We start from the raw sequence: 17,134 nt of genomic DNA on the forward strand, positions 1-17,134 counted from the left end.
ATAATGTTGTTGGGAATAATGGAGAGTCACTGAAAGGCTTAAAGCCAACAAATGATGTGTCAAGCTTTCTTTTTACAAAGCCACTGTGACTGTAGAATAGGCAACAGGTAGAAGGCAGCCACAGCTAAAACACAGGTGGTTCCAGTAGGAGATGGTGACAGCTTTGAGCTGAAGAGCAGAGGATGGGATTAGGAAATACAGAGGAGTGTGAATTCACCACCACCCTACCATGTCTGAACATAGAGGGTGAGGGAGATAGAGAAGTCCAAGATGAAACCCAGGGTCCAGGCTTGAGTGGCCAGTGCTCTGTGGGGCTGTTGGGTGAGATGGAGGAATATAGTAGGAGGCAGAGATGTGCTGGGGTTGAGGGAGAACATTCATTGCTTTGGAGACTCAGCAAATTTGCAAGTGCTGATATTTGGGCAGCAGACGGGAATGTCCAAGCTTAGGAGACAGGCCTGTGGGGTGCAGCCCCTTCCCTCTGTGTCATGATTCCTTTATCTGTGGCCCATGGGTGCTTCAGGGGGCCTGTGAATCACACACACACACACACACACACACACACATATATATATATAAATTATGGGGTCATATGGATATGTACATTTTTCTAGGATGAGGATCCCTAGATATCATCTGGTTTTCACAGGGACCTGTGTTCCCCAAAGGAGAAACTTCTGATATGACATATTTCAACTGATCTAAGTTATGACATCCTTTTTATACAGCCAAAGTTATCTAATGTTTCCAATTAAGAAGGACATTTATGGGGCTGGGGATGTGGCTCAAGCGGTAGCGCGCTCACCTGGCATGCGTGCGGCCCGGGTTCGATCCTCAGCACCACATACAAACAAAGATGTTGTGTCGGCCGAAAACTAAAAAAAATAAATATTAAAAAAAAAAGAAGGACATTTATCAGAAATAACAATACCTCCAATTAATCTGCTGCACATTACCTTGGCATTATTTCTGTATGACACGTGAAGTAGTCACACAGGACTCTGGTTACTCTGAAGTGTTTTGTTTTTAACTTCTCCCAAAGGAATGGGCAGCTCCTCTTGTCCTCAAATGTGTCATTTGCAGTATTATTTGACAATCAGTTTGCATGTCCAGCAGTATCAGAACATAAGATAGCTTTCATCTACTTGGGGATATCTTCTTTTTACTCTTTTTAAAAATGTTTATATATATTTAGTTGTTGATGGACCTCTATTTTATTCATTTATTTATAAGTGGTGCTGAGAATTGAACCCAGTGTCTCATACATGCTATACAAGCACTCTACCACTCAGCTACAACCCTAGCCCTCTTTTTTAAAAATTTTTTGTTTTGCAGTATTGGGGATTGAACCAAGGGCCACTGAGCTCCATCCCCAGCCTTTTTTGTTTTGTATTTTGAGATCGGATCTCACTAAGCCAACAGAGTCTGGCCTCGACCTTAAGAGCCTCCTGCAACAGCCGCCTGAGTTGCTGGGATTACAGGTGTGCACCACCAAGCCTGACTGGGTATCTTCTTTTGCTAGACCCAGAGACTACTTGACTATGCCTTTTCAAGAAAATATAAAATCATGATCATATATCTAATGATTTAAATTTGCTTCATAGTATCAAATTTCACCACCTATTTCTGCACCTTTCTCTAGAAACATGATGTGATCTTTTTAGGACATTCTAAATATTATACAATCGGTTGAAATTAATCTAAGATATGTTAACCAACAAAGCCCATAGCTCAGTGATAGCAATGACAATGGAAACAGCTAGGACTTTGTCTAACACTTTGGCAGTGGAAACTTCTTTATTGCTGCCACCTGGGAGTTTTCCTGATTTACAGAGATAATAAGGTGAACAATTGCTATGGATTGGATATGATTTATCCTCCAAGGGTTTGTATGTTTGGAAGCTTGGTCCCCAGAGTGGTGGTGCTGGGAGATGGCGTGGAACCTTTAAGAGGTGGAGCCTGGTGGGAGGTGTTTAGGTTAGTGAGGGAGCTTCCCTCTGAAGGGATTAAGATAGCTCTCATAGGATGCCTGAAAATTGCAATAGCAAGCACAACCTCTAGATCACTCTCTGGCTTGCTTCCAGTTTTGCAGTGCAGCCTCTCATTCATGTCCCCACCATGATGTCATGAGGCCTTCATGAGAGCTGAGCAGACGCAGGTGTCATGAGCTTGAATCACCCAGTGATCTAAACAAGCCTCTTTTCTTTTATGAATTTAGTCTGCATCCATTATTTCATTATAGTAACAGAATGCAGCAATTTTAAAAGCACATGCCTTAGATCTGAAGGAGTTGCTACTGCAGGAATAGGCAGATACCTAGTAAGAGAATGCAAGAGAGGGGTAGAGGAGGGAAGAGGAGACCTGGGACTAAGAGGAGGAGAACCAGAAAAGAAAATGATGAGAGAGTCTCTGAAAAAAATAGAGAAAAGCCAGGATGATGGCTTATGGAGATATGAAGAATTCTAGGAAGTGGGAGGAGGGCTAGAAATATATGAACTGGGAATGTCCACTGGAGCCAACAAGGATAAGCAAGAGCATGAGCCGCACTACAGCTTCATGGAAGTGACTTTCTCCATTTCAAAAGATTAACTCATGCAGAGGGGAGAGAGCGGGAAGCTGAGACCAAAGAGGACACATGGGGGTTGTAACTTGAGTGACACCATTGTCCAAGAAGGGGACACAGAAGGAGAGTTAGATCTGGGGAAGAAAATAATGGCTTTGGAGTTGAACGTATGGAATTATAGGTCATCTTCTTGGGAAATCCACGTGGGTAGACGTATGGGATTTGAAAATCTGAGTCAGAAACTCCAGGGATACCACCTGGTTGATGGGGGGAGGGGGATGAAGAGCATCAGCGCATTGGTGGCTCCTAAGATCATAGAAGAAAGGAAAAAAACCCAAGAGAGTGTGTGTGAGAGAATAGAAGAGGGGTGTCTTAGTCTGTTTTCTTGTGCTATAACAAAATATTTGAATCTGAGTAATTTATAAAGAAGAGAAGTTAATTTGGCTCATGATTCTAGCGGCCAGGAAGTCCAAAAGCATGGCAGTAGAATCTGGTGAGGGCCTTCTTGCTGCCTCATAACATGGCAGAGGGCATCATGTGGTGAGACAGACCCAGTGTCTCACTAACTCAGGTCTTCTTCTTAAAAAGCCACTAGTACTGTCATGGGGGGCCCCATTCCTCATGACCTCATCTAATCCTAGTCACCTCCAAATATCATTAACATGTGACTTTGAGGATTAAGTTTCCAACACATGAACTTTTGGGAGGTACATCGAGACCATAGCAGGGGTAAGGCTGGACTCTGAGGAAGCAGCTTAGAAATCTGCAGAGAGCAAGCCACAGAGCTAGAGGACAGGGCTTCCTCCTGGGCCCAACATACTATCTGGTACTTAACAGATGCTAATCAGAGTTGGCTGATGGATTGGTTGATTGACAGGTTGACTAAAAGAATGCACAAAGAAATGAATCTGTTGGGAAAGAGACTTAAAAAATGGAGAAGGGAAACAGAAAATTAAAGTCTAATCAAGAAAAGTTTTAAATCTGCCAGGATAGAATAGGGGCAAGCACTAAGAAACCATTGGGATGGACTCTTATGGGTGCCCTGCTGTCCTCTGCAATTTCCGCTGGGTAGAGAAGTGGGAGCAAAAGAGAGATTGCCATCAACTAAGAGGAGAACAGAAGGTGAGCATAGATTTTTTTTCCAAGAAATGGAGCAGTTTGGGAAGGCACAGCAGTATAAGATAGCCTTCGAAGGATCCCATGGTGCTCAGGATTCCTGAAGACAGACCCAGAAGAGCCCAAGTCCTTGATTGATTAAGCACATCTGCCTTTGAGAAGAGGGGATGCACACAGGAACCAGGCAGCACCCCACTGCAGGTGTGGCCCCTGAATATTGCTCTCTTTGCATCCTCATCACCCGACAAGTGTAAAGAGTAGAGGGACGCGGGGTTGTATTTCTCATCCAGCAGCGACCCCACCGCTGCTGGTGAATCCATACCAGGGAATGGTTGCCATGGAGACACCAGCCTTCCAGTCCAAGAAGACGGACAGGGTTTAAATCATTCTTAGCCAAGATACCGAGTGTGTTTTCCAGGCGATGAATAATAGCTCCTAACACAAGTGCAAGCTTGGCTGGGCATGGCATAGAATATTTATGTTGCCTGGGCTTGTTTTGGGGTTTGTTTTCATTTTTGTGTTCTTTATGGTGGAGCTCTGCAAAAAAAAAAAATAAATAAAATAAATAAATAAATAGCATTGACTCCCTGGCTAATCTTAATTCACCATGAAATAGGCTTAAACAGTAGCCTCCCCGATCCAGTGACTTCCAGATATCCTGTAGACAAGGATTTAAATTGGGTCCAACCGTCTTAATGAACGTGGTTGCTATTTTAGGATCTCGTACCCTGGCATGCAGGGTTTGTTTCTTAACCTTGGAGGTGACTTTTCTCAGGTCAAAGAAACCCACCTGCTCCATGACCTGAGTCCTTCTTTTTAAGGAACTTTCTTTTTCCATGCAGTATGCTCTAGATCCGGACTCTGGGAGCAACAAGAACATGCCGTTCCCCCTTCTAAGCCAAGCTCCAGGAGCAGCTCTCTTGAATGTTCCCCCAATAGACTCATGTGTTGAAGGACTAGTCACAGCCCAGGGTGCTTTTGGAGGTAATGGAACCCTCAGGAGATGGAGCCAAATGGAAGGAATTTGCTGAAAGTCAGGATAGAAAAGTGGCAGAGACTGGATGTGAGCTTTGGTTTTTCTAAAGTCAAGACCAGTCCCTGAATCTATGCCATTATTGCTCAGCGTGCTATAGGCTATTTGAGGAGTGTTTCATTCTGCCTGAGTGGTTCCTACTGAGTCCTGGGAGACATGGTAATGATTGAAATGGCCTTGAAGGTCAGAGTGATTTTGGTAGGCAGGGAAGGAGGAAAGGATCTTCCAGGTCAAGGGTGTGGCAGAAGCAAAGGTAAGCAGGCAGGGAAGTGCAGGGTTTGTCCAGACAATACCAGAAGATGTGGCATGAGATGACCCTGGTTGGATCAGGGGTCTTGGGATTCCCCAAGGGTCCATGCAGTGGTGGAATGCAAACTTTGGAGTCAGATAGATCTGAGCTTGAATCCTGAATTCCTCTGCCCACGGAATCCTGGACCAGGCATAACTTCTGGGTACCTCAGAACTCAGTGAAACGGGCATGATACTAGTCTTTGTTTATATGATTTACATAAGAACAAGGCATACACAGAGCAGATAATAAATATGAGCTTCGTTGGTAGTATCTCCTGAACTGGGTACTTTTCCTTCCTGAGTCCTCTGTTTCCAACCTGACACTCCTTGGTTGTTAAATAATGGAGTCATGGAATCACAGAGCTGTAATGAGCCCTGGGTGTAGGTGATCTTTACAGTTTCAATCATCGTGGAATAGAAAGAATAACCCCCATTCTCAGAGCGCCTAAGTGATTTGATTCCTTGCCCCTAAGGCCCCTGGCACCGAAGATTCCCTGATGGTCTGATTCTTCCCTTATGGACTATCAAGAGCTGGGAATGGGCAACTGGGGTCTTGGCTTAGTGGTAGAGCACTTGCCTAGCATGTGCGAGGGCCTGAGTTTGATCCTCAGCACCACATACAAATAAATAAATTAAATTAAAGTATTGTGTCCAACTACAACTAAAATAAAATTTTTTTAAAGAGCTGGGAAAGGCATTTTAACATGAGTATCTGAAAAGTCTCAGCCATGTTACCTGGATAAACTGTGCCTGAGTTGCCAGCAACAAAGAGCTCCTCAAGCTCTTACCTTGTCAGGTTCCTGGTGTGTCATCAACTTTTTTCCAAGTTCTCTGGGGATATAGCTCACAAGTAGGGTGCTTGCCTTGCAAGGCCCTGGGTTCCATGCCCAGCACCACACACACACACCAAAAAAAAAAAAAAGAAAGAAAGAAAGAAAAGAAATGATCAAATATTTTCAACATTTTCATTGTCCTTAGTTTCTCCTGAGAGTCTGGCTTCCCCTTTTATAGGGCATGTTTTGTCCCTGTGTATTATTTGTCTGTCATGAACACACCTGGGTCCCATTCTTCTCTTAAACTCAACTTCTGAATGTCTTTTTTTCCCTCCTTTTAAATTGGAATTTGGTTGTAACCAGGTTTCATCCTGGTATGATTTCTTCCATTCCATGTAAGTACCATCGGTACCCTGGCTCCTGAGCTGCCCCAGCTGGTGGCTGGAGTTGGGACTCCAGCGAGGATTCTCATCTCTAATGGCCACTCTGGCTGACTCTTGACACCCTCTGACCTTCCTTTGAGAGTGGCTGCTGCAACTCCTCCTGAGGGCTGAGTGTGCTTCCTTCTGCCCTGTGATTTCTTCTTCTCCCTTGATTCTGTCCACCCAGATTTTCCCAGGCATTGAGTGACCACCTCTTAACTCCAGCCTTCCACTCTTACCACATTGCCAGTTAACCCCCCATCTGTCAGAAGAACCTATAAGGATTCCCAAGAGCTACTTCCTACCCCCGCTCTGTCTGCATTCTTGAACCCCCAGATATGCTGTTCTCTGCCAGCCAAGGCCACTCAGTCACTGAGTTGGAGAGGCCTTGCTTTGTGCCCAGTGCTGGCCAGCAAAGGCCATCCCCAACTTTCTCATTACTAAGCAACTTGTTCGTGTCATGCTTTGCATGGTGATCTCTAATCTACCTCACGTCATCATGTGAAATAGGCATTATCCTCACCTCACCCATGGGGAAGAGGGAAGCTCAGTCAGGTCTCACTGATCTTTCAACCCATGCCCATACCTTGTGCTTGGTGATGGGGTTCATACCAAATATAGCTCCTCCACCTGTTTCTAAAACCATCCAGAGAAAGCTAACACAGTGGCTTCCAAGAATTGGTGGTATCTTTGGCAGGTCTGTTCCAACTGCTCCTTTAATTTTACAGAGTAGACCTCTCTAGAGGCTTCTTGATTCTATTTGTTGATGTTTCTGCTTGGTTCCAGATGGAGAAGGTGGTCACTCTCAGTGACCCACCTTCAAGATCCTCAGTTCATCCTCAGAAACTTCTCTTCATGTCTGAGTGGAAGGAAAAAAGGTGGGCTATAGGGGAAGTGCCTCCATTAAACAAGAAGTAATAGAATGGGAGAGGACCTCCCCAAGATCACAGAGGCAATGGGTGGTTGGATCTTTAGGCTCCATGTTTCACTCTTATTATGGAAACTTCAGAGAGCAAGAATGTCAACAGTGACTTGTTTTTCTCTCCCATAACAGTCCAGGTGTGAGCTGCTGAGGTTCAGGGACCTAGCCATCTTCTCTTTTGTTGCTCAGGCTTCCTTGGGATGTTGCCTTCATTTATAAAACCTAAGAGACCTTGTCTTCATTAGAGCCCATGGGAAGGGCAAGAAGGTAGGGATAAGATACAGCCTTTCCCTTTAAGGACCTGACAGGGAAGTTTTATGTAGCACCTTCATTCATACCTTATTGGCCAGACATGGTCACATGGGCCCATTTAGCTGCAAGAGAGTCAGGGAAGGGTTTTTTTTTCTAGGTAATCAAGGATCCAGTCAGAAATGAAGGTTTTGTTACTGTAGAAGAGAGAAGAGATATTAGCAGAGGGCTCATGGTCTCCATGCTGTGATAGAAGGGCAGCTAGAACTTTCTTTCCCCATCCCATAAACTCCTCCCAACTCTAATCCTGTTCCTCAACACCCACCCTGTGTGCCTCCACAAACAATTTCAGGGATGATGCCCTGAAACCTGTATCCTAAGGCAGGCCATGTTTTGTTCTATTATTTTAGTCACTACACAAGGTCTAACTTTCACAGCAAAACCATTGCTTGTTCAAAAATTATGACTTCAGTTTCTTGTGGAAATATTGCTGCATCGTTTACCTGCTCAGAAGAAATACCTTTATTTCCTGATGAAAACACAACTCTACCTATTAAGAATTTAGTGGCTTGAAACAAACAAATTCCCAAATTTACAATTTACAGATGTCCCACATTTATAATTTCTGTTAGAATGTTCTAGAATGGCACATCTACAAGTGGGGAAAAAAATTGTAGAGAGGCCAGGTATGTCTATGGTGGCCTCCCTTCTTCAGATTTACATTTTACTAGAATCTTTCCCCCAAAGATTAGTGATACCTAATTGGTGGCTATGCCAGACTATTTGGTGACTGCTGTAGTGTTCTTTCCTGGGAACTTGGGTTAATGGTGTCTAAAAAGCTGAAGAGTGTGGGGAGGGATCTGTTAATATTCAAAAGAGTGGTTGTTTAAGGATTGGATGTTCAGTGCAATGCTTGGCGACCATATGGGATGGCCCCAGGCACAGAGGTGGGACTAATTAGAAAGGGAAGTGGGCGGAGCTTCGTGGTGTTTCCCTGGCTAGGTTAGTGGGCAATGAATTTCTGCCAAAAGTCAGGTGAGAAGATGCTTGAGGTTAAGGACAGTGAGAGAAGACAGGGGTTGAAAGTAACTATAGAGAGCACATGTAGCATGTGTGGTGGAGAGAGGGGACTTCCTCCCTAGCTTTCCTGGGTTTTATCTGCAAAGTGGAGACAGAACCCATTCAAGTGGTATGAAGATCAGTTAGAGCAGTATATGGGACACCTCTGGCACCCAGTAGGTGTTCAAGTTAACTGCAGCATCTTCTAAGGCTCTGGGTAGCTGTCTCATAGAAGATTCAGGCCAAATCATTTTAAGGACCCTGGAGAGCTCCAAGGGAGGATTGGATCTTTGAGAAAAGGGTTGCAGTCGACAAACGGACTGTTCTAGAAAACACTGTGACAGCTGGGAAGTACTTCATAAATCATCCATCTGGTCTTTCTCACAAATGCAGAAAGAAATCTTCCCGTCCATGGGATGATTTTAGTGATGCACAAATGCAGATTAGACGGCATCCTATCACCTGGTGGGACAGCCATCTCCTTTTCACATCTCCTGAAGCAAAAGGGATGCTGAAATTCTGGTTTACCTTAGCACCCCTGTTGGACTTGCTGCTTTTGCTTTGAAGACAGGCAGAGCATGGCTCTGACTCAACACCTTTGGCTAGCATTTAATCACATTTTATTTTTACTGTATTTATTTATTTGTGCTCAGACATAATAGTTTTGTGTGTAGTGATAATTCAGTTTTCTCATCCTGCATATTTACTAGCATAAGATTTCTAAATGATTGCCAGGTATGGTGGGGGGTGAAGGCCTGTAGTCCCAGAGGCTCGGGAGGCTGAGGCAGGCGGATCGCAAGTTCAAAACCAGCCTCAGCAAAGGTGAGGTGCTAAGCAACAAAGTGAGACCCTATCTCTAAATAAAATACAAAATAGAGCTGGGGATCTAGCTCAGTGGTCAAGTGCTCCTGAGTTCAATCCCTGGTACTGCCCCCCACACACACAAAAAAAGACTTATGGAAAATGTTAAGTAATTTAGAGTAACACACATACATGGGACAGTAGTTAGAAGAGTAATTCAAGTTTGGATTAGTCTGCCGCTGCCTCTTTGCTGGTAGTAAAATGCCATCCCAGAGGGGTCAGTGCCCGCCCCAGCTGCCCACATGTTGCATCTGCTGACCCTGGGTTCGCACCCCCATGCCATTTTGCTTTTTCCAAATGCCTTTTGAACAACACTCAAGTTTCCAACTGACCCCATTAGCCTGAAAAACTTCGGGAGGGGCGGCCTTTCTCCGACTTCCCTGGCATTCCCAATGATCAGACAGTCTCTCTGCTCTGAAATAAATAGTTGTATCCTGGAAATAGGGGGAGAAACAATTCCCCACAATTCCAGTATTGGAATGCAAATGAGCAATTAGAGTCAATTAAGACAGGATACAGTATAATTACCACCAATTGCACTAACCTTTCTATTCAGAAGGACTTGACCTGCTAAAGGGGAATTAAACAATAGTAAAAATCCCTTCTTAACCAAGGGGTGTATTTGGGGGCAGCCAGGCCTCCTGTCACCAGACCTGAGATGTCTGACAGGTTAGACCCGCCTTCCCCCACGCCCACTGCTCTGAGTCTGAACCACCCCTGGCAGCAGCAGCCAGGCTTGATGGTACCTTGTCAGAGACCTTATTGTGCCCATCACTGAACGCTGCATAATTTAGCAGAATGCCTGAGCTCTGCAGCAGCAGCCTCTTGCCTCTTCCAGACAAATCCTAGGTCCTTAGACACATTCAGCGGGACCCAGCTTTGCCAGGAAGCACCTTGCACTTGAACTTTTCTGCCCTCTGAACCTGACTTCCTGGTCTGTCTTTCAAAACCAAATTCCTCATGACATTCTCACTGATAATCACACCTTTTAAAATCTGGCCCAAGATTTCTAAATCCTGATTTGTGTGGATCCTGCATTTCCTGTGGAGACAGAACAAAGTCCTGTTCTTAAAGACCTATGTTCTAACCTGAGTTCCACCTCTCAGCCTGTTTTTTTTTTTTTTCTCTTTTCTTTTTCATCCATCTAATAAGTATGGTTTGAGCACAGCTTATGGTTTTGCGGGTGCAGCCTGGAAAGTAGAAGACAAAAATCTTACATTTTAGAAATCTTAAACCTTTATGAGGCAAGGAAACTGCTGGCAGAGAACACTTCTTGGTGCCGGGAGAATTATGGAATGGCCTGAGTGATGAATGTGGGTGAGTCTCTGGGAGAATGTAGCGATGGTCATCTCTACCACATCTGGGCAGACAGCATGGTTTACAGGTTCAGAGAAGGGCGGTGCCCATAGTAAGACAGACAAATTTCAAATTGACCACTCTGAGCCCCTATTTCCAGACCTATATAAGACAGGACGGTGACTTCTCAAGAGCGGGCTGGGCATTTGACTTTGAGGAGTCCTCAGTCCTATTGTGGGGATATTAGACACACAGAAAATGAACACCTTGGGTGGCCAAGGGCTGGAGACAGATCCTGTGGACAGACAGCGGCTAAGAAGAGGCAAGAAGTCCTTAAGAAGCCTGGCGTGGGGCCAGGTGCCATGTCTATAATCCCAGCAGCTCGGGAGGCAGAGGCAGGAGGATCGCAAGTTCAAAGCCAGCCTCAGCAACTTAGTGAGGCCCTAAGCAACTGAGCGAGAACCTGTCTCTAGATAAAATATAAAAAGGGCTGGAGATATGGTTCAGTGGTTCAATCCCTCATGCCCAAAAAAAGAAGCCTGGCATGAAGAAGGATAGAGACAGACCAGAGCCACATGGGAAGTTTGAGCAGAGCCGATTTTTTTTTTTAACCTTTATTTTATTTATTTTTATGTGGTGCTGAGGATCGAACCCAGGGCCTCGCACGTGCAAGGCGAGCGCTCTACCACTGAGCCACAACCCCAGCCCAAAGTCGAATTTGATTTCAGGGTTATCTTTCTCAAAGCCTAACCTTTTCACTAGATCCCACCACCTTGAATGTGGGGCTGGGTGGGGAGTGGGTAGACCCAGAGGAGCCAAGAAGAGACATAGTGGATTAGTATTTTTGCACCTTGGGCTGCAGCATGGACAACATCAGGCTGTCACGGTGACTAAGAAGGAAGCTGATGAAGGGCCCTGTGATGGGGAGGGATGAGATGCAATTTCAGAATACAATTGAAGATGAGATGGGAAGGATTTGGTCCCCGACTGCATGTGGGACAAGCTGAGGAAAGAGGCGAGGCTAACTTGAGTCTGAGCCCCTGGGTCACCACTTGGGGGCTCCTAGATGTCCCAGGGGGCAATGTTCTACGGCCATTTCTGCATCCTTGGCTGGTTCCATGTCTTCCTTGCCTGAATCAGCCTCTCCCATTCCCGTTTATACTTGGCCACTCAGCTCCCACTCACTTTGACAGATCCCATCTCGCAGACCCTGGAAGTGCTTTTCCCACTATCTCTGTAGCCTTTTTTCTCATCGGATCCTGCCTGTGCATTATCATGATGTCGGGAGTCTCGTGCTTATATGCATGCACACAGGCACCAGGTCTTTCCTTGAGGTCTTAATGTGGTAGAGCAAGGCAGGAACACTCGCAGCTTAAGAGCTGACAGGCTGTGGTTTTGCACGCTGTCACACAGCTCTGCTTACTGACATTTAACCCTGGAGGCTTGCAAAGGCTGACAGGTATCTGCAGAAGATAAACCACGGTAGGAGAAGCAAGAAACAAAGCAATGGGGAGAGAACAATCCCCCTTTAGGCTTAGTGCAGTAAAAGTCCCTAAGCCCTGTGAGCTAAGAGTCCCTAGGCTGTTGACATGCTTGCACCCATATAAGGAATGTAGAATGCTCCCTCCAATAGAATTGCATCAACTTCCTTGCCTTGATGTACCCAAAATGTGCTTATGTATAAAAGTAAGAGCTCTGCTATGCTCGGGGCTCAGACTTTGGGAATTATTCCTCTGGGGTATGGTGCCTCTAATAAAGTTGCTTCCAGATCTCAAGTGTCCTGACCCTCATTTGCCACTACGTTACCATTCTGTTAAACCTCAGGAGACTCTTGAAAATGTATAAATGCAACATGGACGAGATCACAGGTCACAGAGAGAGGGATTCCATCCCCGCTGATTACGGGGTCTGCCTGGAGGACTGGGTGGAGGTGTCTCTGTGGCTGCATCCAGGCTTTTGGCTGCAAAGAATGCTGTGATCAATTAGTGATGCCTGACAAGAGCACAGGAGGGGCGAATGGGAGCATACGAGTCCTTTATGAGCAATCTCCTGATGACAGGACCTGTATGGGTTTTGACAGTCTACAGCTGTTCTCAAGGAAAACAAAAATGAAATGAATATCCCAAGTGTCTGGTGTGGCCAAGGATAAACACAGATTAAAAGGAGCTTTTAGAAGAACCGGAACCAGCAACAGATTCCACTGTGCTCTGCGTTGCATCTACAGCTTTCATACCACCCTCCTCTGGTATGCATTACATAATGGTGCCCCTAAACCACCTTTTGTACCCTAACTCGAGGCTCTCAAACCTTAGCTTACAAATGAATTTTTCCAGGGTAATGTGTGCCAGCCAGTGGTTTACTCTTGGCAGCTAAATACGTCTGCACTCAGGTCTTTGGGCAATTCATTTGAATATTTTATTTCCTTTATGGTTTTGTAAAAGGAGTATAAAAATGAAGTTGTGGATTCCAGTGGAGGGAATGTGGCTCTGCTAAAAGTAATTGAAAAAGCAAGAGCGTTCATTTAGACCTCTAAACAATAGAACTGCTTCAAAAATAATCATCAGCCACTTAATGAACCATGTCACTGTAGTGGTCAAGGAGTCACTTATGTAGGTTGCCTGGGCACAGCCTGGGTACATTTAGCCAGGGTCATAAGTGACCCCCCGCCACCTACCAACACCCTTGACACCCAGTCCACTCCATGGAGTCTGGGCAGAGCAAAACTGGCAAGGTTAGTCACATTAAGGCAGTCTTGCAGGTGAAGGACAAATCTCTTTAAGATTTTGAGTTGTTCCTATGTTTGACATGGTAATGTTCTGTTCCTGAAATTGTCTGAGCATGGGAGGTTAAGGTGGAGAGATATCATGAATCTGGAAGAGGTCAGCTCCTGGCCATGGTGGATAAATTAATCTGTCACACGACAGAGCAACTGGAAATTATTCTGTGAAAGCAACAAATTGTTAGCCTCAACCTGTCTTTTTGTCAAGTTAAGCTCACTGACTGGGGACTGGCATTCATCTTGGAGGAAAACAAAATCAAAAATTGATATGAGATGCTGAAGATCTATCCTAGCTAGTGCCTAGAGAGCCTAATGAAAGTGGAGATTGTATAGTACTGAGCAGGAACCATCTTATTTATTATTAATATCAATTGCTGACCTCTTTTTTTATTATAAATATCAATTGCTCTTCTATGTTTGGCTTGTGTGCCCCTTTTCTGGCTCATATATGACAGCAAGAAATTATGTTGAGTATGTGACATGTCAGTTGAACTAATGGTTGACTTGGAAACAGGGATGCAGGAGTTGGTGGCGCTAGGAACAATGCCATCATTGTCGTTGATTATAGAAGTGGGTGGATAAAATGATCCGACCTTCCAGGTTATGTCCACAGGACACATCATCATTACCCCCTGTTGGCCCCGATTTCCTACTTTCTGAGGTCTGGGTTTAAATCTCTGCTTTGTCACATATTCACGGAACAACTTAGCTTCTCTAAGAGTCTCGTCTCCCAGGTTGAGAAAATAACATGGCGTTCCTGTGGCTCTCCTGATGGGTGAAAACGTGATCTTGGAGTCAGGCAGGGCTTGCTGTGAATCCCACGTCTGGTCACCATTTGTTGCTGGGTGACCTTGGACAAGTTACTGGTGACCTCTCCCAACTTTCTCGTGTGTAAAAAGAAGACAGCTACACCTTGTCAGGAAATGAAGTCCTGAACAAAGGCGGCCAGTGCGATCATCGTGTGTACCTGGCATAAAGCAAGAACTCTGCTTCCCTCTTCCTTCCATCCCCATTTTCCATGTCCTGAACTCCTCTTATCCTCTGTGAGCCAGCATCTGTGTCACCTCTTTGGAGGAGCCTTCCCTGACTGCTCTTGTCACGAGCTGCTCCCTCTGCATCCTCTTTTGCCCTCCCCTGACTCCATGACCCATTATCTGTTTTCTGCATGTCTGTCTTTTCTACCAGTTGAAAGTCTCTTGGAGCAGAATTCCCATCCCCCGAGTCACCCTTATTTATACATTCCCAGGGCTTCGCTCAATGCTGGGCCCTTAGGAGCATCTGTGGTATCTGAGTGAGTGGAGCGAGTAGGCAGATGGCTGAGCAAATGAATGAATGAATGGAGCGAAGGACTGAACTCTCCTGGCCACAGAAGCCTTGGGCTGAGCAGGAGTGAGAAGTGAAACCAGAGCCAGGCTCAAAACACAGGGGTAAACTGAGTCTGCATCATCACGGAGGATCCTTCATCTCTGGGTCTGCGCATTTGCCGGGAAGGCCCGGACTGTCCTCGGATTCTCAGAAATATCTCTGGCTTCTTGCCAAGTTGCTGGTCTAAAGTGGTGGAGCAGTAGGCCCCGCCCAGGGGGATGCAACCAAGGCATTGGAGAGAAGGTGACAAAGGAGAAAAATATCAGACCTGGCAGGATACCAAGCCCCACAGGGACCTCAGATGGGAGGTGTGTCCAGTGCCTGCGTGCAGCCCCCAGGACTGAGATTCTGGTAGCGTGCGAAGGTCTGCCTGATCCCATCTAGGCAGCATTTGTGCAGGGAAGGTTTGTGTGTCTTCCACGTGCCTCGGCTCTTGACCTGAATCTGCCAGCAGAAGGGGTCTCTCAGGTTCATTGGATCCAATCACCTGCCTCTATAGCTGAGCAATCTTAAATGACTTCAGGCCCATGCCAGCACTTTTCTACCCCACTTTTCTTTTTGTCCCTCTCCTCCCTCCCTCCACTCTGTTCTCCTCTCTGTCCTTCCCCTCTCCTATCCTATCCTGGGATCTAAAACCTTGATTTTTATTAAGAGCAGTATTTTTTTTTTTCAAAACTGTGGGTTATGGCTCATTGGTGCATTATGAAATGGATTTTAAGGATCGTAACCAGCCTTTTAGAACATGAAACAGAGCCGGGCATGGTGGCACACACCTGTAATCCCAGTGACTCTGGAGGCTGAGGCAGTAGGATCACAAGTTCAAAGCCAGCCACAGCAACTTACCAAGGCCCTAAGCAACTCAGCGAGACCCTATCTCTAAATAACAATAAAAAGGATTGGGGATGTGGCTTAGTGGTTATGCACCCTGAGTTTAATCCCTGGTACCAAAAAAAAAAAAAAGAAAGAAAGAAAGAAAGAAAATGAAATGATGGACAATATTACCCTGTGTCACACATGCAACTGATTTTGTGAAACTCCTTTTCAGCTCAGTGTGCACTGGATTGTGATAATAAATTTCTCTCCATGGGCTGTAGTCAAAAATGCTTGACGCGCAGTACCATCAAGCTGATTGTAGGCCTCAGTAGATATTTTCTAGAAGATCCAGTCCTTGAAGGGACAGTGGTAGGAGACAGTGCAGGACAACAGGCTGCATCTGGGGTCCATTCTTCTTGCTTTACTAGGAAATTATTCTTCCCATTGGTCCCTTCAGGGCCCACCAAAGTCATCGTCTTTTTAAATTATTTTATTATGGTAAGAATCTTAACATGACATTTACCGTAACTTTTTTTTTTCTTTGCACTCAGTACTGGAGATGGAATCCAGGGCCTCACACATGCTAGGCAAGCACTCTACCTCTGAGCTACATTCCCAGCCCTCCCTTAAATTTTTAAGTGTGCTGAGCTGGGGTTGTAGCTCAGTGGCAGAGCACTTGCCTAGCATGTGTGAGGCACTGAGTTCAAGCCTCAGTACCACATAAAAATAAATAAATAAAAAATAAAGGTATTATGTCCATCTGTAACTATAAAATATAGATTTTAAAAAATTAAAGCCGGGCGTGGTAACACACACCTGTAATGCCAGCAGCTCGGGAGTCTGAGGCAGGAGGATCCCAAGTTCAAAGCCAGCCTCAGCAATGGCGAGGCCCTAAGCAACTCAGTGAGACCCTGACTCTAAAGAAAATACAAAATAGGGCTGGGGATGTGGCTCAGTGGTCAAGTATTCCTGAGTTCGAGCCCCAGACCCAAAAATAAATAAATAAATGAACTTTTAAGAGTGCAGTACATTACTGTTGACTCCTGGTACAGTGCTGGACTGCAGATCTTCGGAGCACATGCCTCTTACTTGATGGGAACTTTATGCCCAATGACAAATGACTCCCTATTTTTCCTCCCTCACAACCACCAGTTCAAGTTCACTCTTTGATTCTATGAATCTGACTATTTTGATACTTTGTATGAGTGAAATCACGCAGTCCACAGTGGGCTTTTGGTGTTGCATCTATGGATTTTACCCAAATGGATAGAAACTATTCTTTAAAACCTGAGGATGTAGACTTTTCCATTGCTGTTGTTCCCTAAATAATGCAGTCAAATGACTCTTCCCCCCCCCCCACACGGTTTCATTGCATCAGGTATTATAAGTCATCTAGAGATGAACCAAGGGTCTCTGCAAATACCAGGCCATTTTATCATGTAAGGGGCATGAGCATCCGCTGATTTTGATACCCATGGGGCTGCTGCAGCCAACCTGCTTGGTTGCCGAGGGATGGCTATGTTTGTCTGTCTGTGACTGCGATACACAGATGAATAAAGAAAGAAAACACAGTGTGTACATACAATGACATA

The 17,134-nt window shown here is 45.3% G+C and overlaps 1 protein-coding gene across 1 annotated transcript in view; it reads left to right on the forward strand.

Annotated features, from left to right (window-relative positions):
- The window catches only part of Slc6a11 (solute carrier family 6 member 11), a 128,532-nt gene that overhangs the window by 47,321 nt on the left and 64,077 nt on the right, over window positions 1-17,134 (forward strand).

This window comes from Marmota marmota, unplaced genomic scaffold, assembly GCF_001458135.2.
Source record: "Marmota marmota marmota unplaced genomic scaffold, marMar, whole genome shotgun sequence".
Taxonomy (NCBI): Eukaryota; Metazoa; Chordata; class Mammalia; order Rodentia; family Sciuridae; genus Marmota; species Marmota marmota.